An 8043-nucleotide genomic window follows, 5' to 3' on the forward strand; every position below is an offset into this window, starting at 1 on the left:
TACTGATCTTTTTATACAGTTGTCACGAGGCCGCCCGTCCGGGCCGCCGCCTCTCCTGTTTGCCCCTAGGCCGCGCTCAAGATACCCCTTGACTCTGGATCACCGGGCGGAGTGGGGGGTCCGGGCCCGCCCTCTCTCCGGACCCCGACCCAGGGCCCTGACACTGAGAGGCGCCCTCTCAGTGGTAGCAGGGGGGGCCGGTACCCCAAAACACCCCCGCTCTCAGGTTACACAGCCCGCCCTGGGTCTTGCTCCACTCCGCCGGCCCTCACTGTTTTGGATACCTGCTGGTCTCTGCGGGCTCCCCGCTGCCTTGGCTGCCTCCTTGCCCGGCTCCCGGGGCTCGTTCCTCCCTCGCCTGGGCCCCTGCTCCGGCTGGCTCGGCAGCCGCAGGTCTCACCACCGCTGCCTCTGGCGCTCCTAGCCCCGCCGCCGCTGGCTCCTGCCCCGCCGCCGCTGGCTCCTGCCCCGCCGCCGCTGGCTCCGGGCCTCCTGGCCCAGTCGGGTCCGCCCCTCCTGCCGGTTCCGCCCCGGCTCCTTTTATCCCCCCTCCCCTTGCCGTCCCTGGCGTCGCTCCCCCGACGCCATCACTGGCGCGCCCCGGCGCCGCGTGATGACGTGTCCCTCCGCCCCCGCTCGGGCCTGCCGCGCTGATTGCCGGCTCCGCGGCGGCCCCGTCTGCCTCGCTCGAGTGGCGGGGTTGCTCCACCCCGTCACAACAGTGTGTAGTAAAGGGGGTCCTGGTCTTTGGCCCCTAAATATTACTGTAATAAATATAAAAATAGTAAGAGAATGGGGCATAACTAGAAGAAGATTATCATTGTTTTTTGTCTCGGCCTCATATTCAGCCATGATGCTCTCTTCCCTATCCGTTTGAGAGCTGTAAGAACACTTTGTTTGGTGATATTATATACTGTGACCTTCTGTTTGCATGGTTGAAAGATTGTATTCTGAGGAGGATATTTGGGAGGACGGTTGGGTTGGCATGGAGCAGATCTAGTGGGTTTGAAGACACCCATTATATTGACTTTCTCTTTTGGAGGGGCTTAAACCAAAAGGGTGTCAGAGTGTGTTCTCCTTGATTCCTTCAGAAGTCCCAGAAGGTCAAAATGCTGTCCTCCTCTCTTCTTAATTGTAGGCTTTTGTATATTCCTCTTCTTCTGTGAAGCTTGCAGGGGTTAACCCACCTTTCTCCACAAATATCACATTAGAGAATAAGCGAGTTCGAATAGACTAAAAGTTTTTATTAAAACTTTTTTTTTCTTTTCTTTGCTTGTATACTCGATATCTTGAAGGTCAGAAGGGACCCCATGGTCTCTGCCAATCTGACGTGAGGAAAAAAATTCTTTCTGACTGCAAATATGGTAATCAGTTACACTGTGAGCAATTTGGCAGTACTTCTGCATCTGCGTTCCAACATGGAACTTCTTTTCTGTCTGCAGTGTATGTATGCATGCTCAATTATCTGTTTTTGGAAATGTACTGACTCTATTTTACGCGCACTTTTTTTAAGTTGACCTCATAGGTGTTTGATATGCTACTTTTGAGCAAACTAAAGCAGTGCCCCCTTTTGTGTTTTAAATGGGGAAATTGCACACTCTATGAATGTTTTTGCGTTGGGTATCCTACATCTGTTTACAAATGCACAAATTCAGCCTTCTAGTGAGTATTTCTTAAGATGGAAATAGACCTTTATGCAGTAGAACCCCCTTTGAGAGTTGTGAATTATTCAGGTAAAGGGAAATAAAATGGTGCTATATGTTCTCTGTGAACATATCGTATCACACTACCTCACTACTTCTTAAGCAAACTCAGTAATTTTCACAGATGAAGAAATAAATGGTGGTCTTGCTTTGTGTCAGCAAAGGTTGAAGATATGAGTCTTAAAAATGTTAAGAAGAAGTCTGAGAATCTTCTTCTTGGCTGATAACTAGTCTTTTGACCACCATCTTCTTTTATTGGCTTTTGATTTTGCCATTTACTGCTCTAGACAAAACTTAAATTGTTTTGTGACTTTCTAGGAAAATGGCCTTATTCTGTGGAGCAAATTGTGAGTAGAACAGATAGGTCTGTTAATGCCAAGGGAAAATATTCCAACAGATTGAGTGCATGCTAGTGTTCTGCATTTCATCTGTCAACAATGATAGCAGGGCAGGGAGGAAAAAGGTCAAATTAGAATGGTTTCAGAAGCAATTAGTGAATTGTCAGTCATATCACAGGAAAACATTTGGTTACAAGGGATGGACTTCTTTATATTTTGTGTTCCCCCATGAGTGCTTTTAGAAATAATGCTGAAGGATGGTACTGAATAAAAACACCATTGGAAATACCTTTTATATTACCCTAAAGAAAAGAAGTAAATTTATAACCAGGTTTAGCCATTAAAATGTCCTTTTCCTAGCTTTTAATTTGAAAAATCTCAGGATCATCAGGTGGCTAAAGCAGGTAGAGTAGAAGCTGATTATTTATTTTTAGAGAGCATAATATTGGATGTTCCTGAATATATATATATAAATTAATCTTAATTCTTTATTATTGGAGTAACTGGAGTTGTCTGTCTTAGCCACTTGCTCTTTGAGCTGAGAGTTGATGTCAGATGCCTACCCTTCCTGTTTCTGGAATGATGAGATTGAGGCATTGCATTTTTTTGTTGCATAATGTTAACCAATTGGGTATGCTTTGTTATTTGGACAGAAAGCTTTAACTGAGACCAGACATTTTTTAAGGTCACAATTTGAGGGCCACATTCTACCCATGAATGCATACACGTGACTGCCATGTTCGCTAGGGGAGCTGCACAGGGGTTGATCATGTAAAGCATACCTTACACTTATCAGTTGCCTCCATTGTTTTGGAAGATAATGCACCACCTTTACGTTTCACTAAGAAGGAACTGAATGAATAGAGGCCAAGAGGGGCTGATTTCTGGTTACAAAAATAAAGTGTTTCATGTAGCAGTGCTTAACGGTTAGTGCATTCTTTCTGAAATAGCATTAAAGATTGCAGTGGAAGGAGAGAGGCAAAAAATCTTCTCCTCCTTTTGAAGCAATGTTGCCCTGGAACCTTGTGTTACATGAATAATGATTCCATAATGTCCACAAGGCCTAAATACATAGTCTAAGCAAGCAGTGAATGTGAAATGTCCCTTTATTCATCCAAGGATTTAACCTTCTATCAATTTCACATAAACTGGTGCACAGTATGTTTTTCTTTTTTACTTTTCTTTCTTTTCGATAGGCCAGTTCAGTCACTATTCCACTACGATTTTAATGTCTGACTTCCACTAATTTCTGAACTGCTTATTTTGAAGCTCATCTTATAACTTAATTTTCCCGTTACCACTAAAAATGGCTCAAGGAATTATGTTTAGAGTAGGAGGAATTTGCTGTATTTATCTGATTGAAAAGCAGCTATTGATGTTGTAAATGAAGTAATCACATAGCACGAAAGCTTCCAAATATTGGAGTGCAGTTCATTAACCGTGTTTTAGCTGAATATTTCCAGGAACATTTTTTTTCTATTGTGGTGATGTTTTGTTTATCCTTAATTGAGCATTAAGGATTACATTTATCAATAGGATTCATGTGCAACAATGCACATGCTTTGTGGACCTGCATGAGTTCATGGTGCTAAGATGCTGCCTCCCTTGATCCATTGAGATAACTAAATGTGCTGTGCTGTTTGCCTTTTTTTCTTTTCACAGAAGCCCTCCTGGTTCTGCCCCAGCTAATCATTAGGAAAGATCTGTGCTCTTTCAGCACAGTCATGTTGTAATGATCCATGGCAGTATGCATACGCAGACATTACACTTGTCCGCTAAACTGCATTTGTGCTTCCTAGGGAATAGATCTCTTGACTTTTGGCAGCCAAAACACAAGCATCCGTAATTCAGAATAAAGCTATTAGCTGCCTCTAGGGTTAGTGCTCATCATTTTTATATAACCAGCTACTGTAGGACAGTAAACATAAATGCAGGGCCACCCTTATCCTATAGACGAGCAGAAGCCAGAAATAAACAAGTCAAGGAAAACCAAAACTCCTTCTCAACTCCTTCCCTGTATTTCCCTCTATTTCCTCTTGGCCTCTTTTGATCCTGTGGCCCCTTGAGAGTGTTACATTCTTACCCGTCCCAGCTGCAGGACACAGTCTGCCTCCCTCTCTTTACTTCCATTACTCAGTCCACTGGAACCCATTCTGGGTGGGTGCTGCATAAGCCAAGCAGTTAGTCTCTTTCATCTAGAGGAGATGGGGGAAATGTTCTCAACTTTTACCCTTGGTCAATTACAATTATTTGAATGTCTTGTTAAATGTAAATTATTTATGCACTGTGACAGATCCAGACCAGCTGGCTGCTATACTCTAATGGTGGGAAGGTATGCTGGGCTCTGGGTGAACAGTTTCCTTTTTCCTGACTAAGAAGGGTGGAGCCTAGTGTAGCACCATCAGGCAGGCACCCAGAGTCAATTAAGAACTTGATGGAAGCAGCAGGCTAATCAGGGCACCTGCAGCCTGTTAAGGTCCACTGGAGCTTGTTTAAAAGGCCTCCCTGTAGGAAGGGCACAGGCCCAAGATCTGAGAGTAAGAGGTGTCTGAGTGAGACTTGGGGACTGCAAGTAAGGCAGAGTGCCTTGAGGAGCAGAACAGATTTGCTCAGGTACCAGAGGAGAGGTGCTGGGAAGGATTGTTTGGGGAAGTGGCCAGGGAAGAACCTGCCAGACTGGGAGTGAAGAAACCTTGTCTGTTGCTGCTACCTTACGGTCGCTGGGCTGGAACCCAGAGTAGTGAGTGGGCCCAGATCCTCCCCATGCCATTACGGTGTCCTTCTCCCTGAGAGGGAAGACTAACAGTACGCAGGGGTATTCAACCCAAACTGTGGACTAACCTATGATGAGTATGTCTCAGTAAGCTGTGGCCCTTGTCTATAGAAAAGAAGAGGTCGATTGGAGGGTCCTGGCGAGTCTCTGAGGCAAGCACTGTCCGTCCAGAAGCATGAGACCCTTGGTGCACAGCCAGAGCTTTGCCATAGCACCAAGAGTTGATGATGGGTGCTTATAAAATCCAGCAATAAAAATATCATACAGTGAAGACTCAGTCTAGCTGATGACATTTTTTTGAAGATCACTGGAGACTTTTCCCAAAACTTCCCAGACTTCATAGTGAGTCCAGTACTTTCTAATTCAACAAATGATAGTTTTAAGCCTACAAAAATGGCGATGTATGGAGAAAACACAATGTATTGCAGGCCATAGTTCTAATACAAACCCAAACGTCATGCTTTAATCTACTCTATTTGCACAAACTTCCTACAAGCGGGGTAGGCCTGGGGAAACTCAATAGAAAGCTCAAGGATGATGTTCCCCTGTCGTGTTTGGCAAATTAACTCTCCACACTGCTTAATCCTTCTCTTTTTTTGGGAAGCTGTTCTCTTAAATATGTTGAAGTCTTTCTACTTCTGTCAACTTCAGCAAGAGCCAGAACTTGGCACCTCATGCAATCGGGTCCTTTGGACGATGCAATAACTTGCTTTCTGTTATGTGTAAAGATCACACTACAGCTAAATACCACTAACAAGAAGTTTGTGGATCAAAATATGACTTTTCAAAAATTTCCCTCTGTTAGATGCACACAATTTAGTCACTTTCCCTTCAGGTATCCGTACATGAAGCAAACGTGCCTTTCAGTAAACAATCAAGCAGCTGGTTATGTGAAATTCTCCAGTCCCTGCCCCCCCATATAAATTTGCCATGAGAGCAAGGATAGTGGACCACAGGTCTTCTAATTACTGGATGAGTACCTGAACCTTCAGCCTATAGAGTTGTTATCCTTCTGGCCCATTTATTCTTTATAGTGGAACAGCGTTACAGGGTAGGGCTGAGGCAGCTCCGTGTCAGAATATCTCCTAGCCCAATGATTAGATTAGGGAACTGTTTTAAGAGGTGGGAGACGCTCTGCTCAAATATTTTCTTCCCATCAGACAGAGTGGGGAATTGAACCTGGAATTCCCAATCTCAAGTGAGTGTTCTAATCACTGGGATAAAAATTATAAATGAGGCAACATCTCCTCTGTCTCTTCTGGCATTTCTTGCAAGAAATGGCTTGGGTGACACAGCTGCCTAACTGCAGGAGAAGGCTTCCAGGCAGTAAGTCCCAAGCAGTAATAGGGTTTTGTGTCTCAGCCAGGCGTACATAACTGTTGCTCTTAAAGGGGTGGAGGATTATGGCGTACAGCTCTCAGCAGCATTTTACATCATCTAGCTTAGGTACTCTTCACCCAACATGCAGGCTTTTGTGGATCCCGTTTTCTTGGATGCTTATCTTTTCCCAAGTGTTGTATAAAGAGTCTAGGTACAAAATTCAGGCTTCATGTACCCTATTGGCCTTCTAATGATTTTCTAGGCAATTGAAATTAGGTGGTATTATGCTCCACATTGCAGTGCCTAAGTCCCTTTGGGGATTTGGGCCATAACACATAAAGGAGGTGTGGAAATTGTAGATGAAAGTTTGCACAGGGCTACTCAGAACACAATATGACACAATTTTTATTGCTGTTGTCCACAATGGACATAGTGCTAAAATATAGGTAAGCAGCCAGTTATTGTTGTTTTGCAACCTGAGCAAGGCTTACATGCATGGAATGCCAGACAGAATCAGTCACACATAGAAGTGTCATTGATTAGGGTTATATGCGTTGCTGGTCCCAGGCTATTAGGTGAATAAGATAATATCTTTATTGGTACTTTTGTCGGTGAGCGAGACAAGCTTGAAAGCTTACACATTAATTCTTCAGATTTACCCACACCTGAAGAAGAACTCTATGTAAGCTCAAAAGCTTGTCTTTCACCAACAGAAGTTGAGAGACTAAAATATGTTACCTCAACCAACTTCTTCTAATATCCCTTAGGATTATGATACATAGCTTTTAAACAGTGCAAGCCACAGTGAGCCAGGATCAGCAGCTTATGTAAATGGTATAGAAACTACACAGTTTCATATCAATTGATGATTTGCCCAGAACTTATAGGGATAACCTTGAGTCTAAAGTACTATCTATAGCAGGCTTTCCATTTGTTTTACAAATATTAATCAAAACTCATAACATTTCTGTGGGAGAGGTATTATTTATACCTATTTTGCAGATGAGAAAACTGATCATTAATTGATTTACCCAAGATCACACAAAACATGACAAAGATATGAAGAAGGCACTGGGAGGGAGAAGGAGGAGTGGGGACCTTGGCTCCATGTTACTCTTGGAGGTGGCCAACACAGTGTCTGTGGCCATTGGGGGGAGCCCAAAGAGATTTCTGCATGCTGTCCCCACCTGAGTGCTGACTGTGCAGCTCCCATTGGCCGGGAACTGTGGCTAAAGGGAACTGTGGATGTAGTACCTGCCAGTAGGGGCAGTGTGCAGAGACCCCCTCTCCCTCTGACACTCTGCCGTAGAGCCATTACCAGAGAGATGCCCCTGTTGGGAACCACCTGACCTTCTACTGCCTCCCAACCCTGCTGTCGCAGTCCAGACCTGGCAGCCAAGTTCCTTCCTAGAGACCACATCTCAACTACCTGCCATTGCTCAAAGCCAGCACACTGTCTGGCACCCCCTCCTCTGTCCAAGACTGGTGAAAGTGAATGAGGGTGGGAAAGGGGGTGGAATGAGGGTTGGAAAGGGGGTGGAGTGAGGGGAGGGGCTTCAGGTAAAGAGGTATGACCTCAGAGAAGGGGGTGAAACAAGAGGGTTTTTGGAGGTCCCTGAAAAGCTTTTAATCAAAATGGGGGTCATCCGATTGCTAACATTTGAGAACTGCTGGACTAGATGATTTAATAGTCTTTTTCTTTATCTGTAGTAATTCACAATATGTAATTTTATTTGACTAACTCCTATTGTTGAAGTGTCTGGACAGTTTGATATATCAATTTATTTGCCAAATTTGTGCTGGAACTGTAGATAATACAATCTAACAGACAATTTCTCATCTGTTAATGAATGTAATATACATAACTAATTCACTTCCACAGAATGGAACTGAAGTTGCATATTTGATG

The 8043-nt window shown here is 44.1% G+C and overlaps 1 protein-coding gene across 1 annotated transcript in view; it reads left to right on the forward strand.

Annotated features, from left to right (window-relative positions):
* Nucleotides 1-8043, forward strand: part of RYR2 (ryanodine receptor 2) — a 648519-nt gene that overhangs the window by 178774 nt on the left and 461702 nt on the right. The gene's annotated exons all lie outside the window — the stretch shown is intronic.

The sequence above is a fragment of the Pelodiscus sinensis genome, chromosome 3 (assembly GCF_049634645.1).
Source record: "Pelodiscus sinensis isolate JC-2024 chromosome 3, ASM4963464v1, whole genome shotgun sequence".
Classification (NCBI taxonomy): Eukaryota; Metazoa; Chordata; order Testudines; family Trionychidae; genus Pelodiscus; species Pelodiscus sinensis.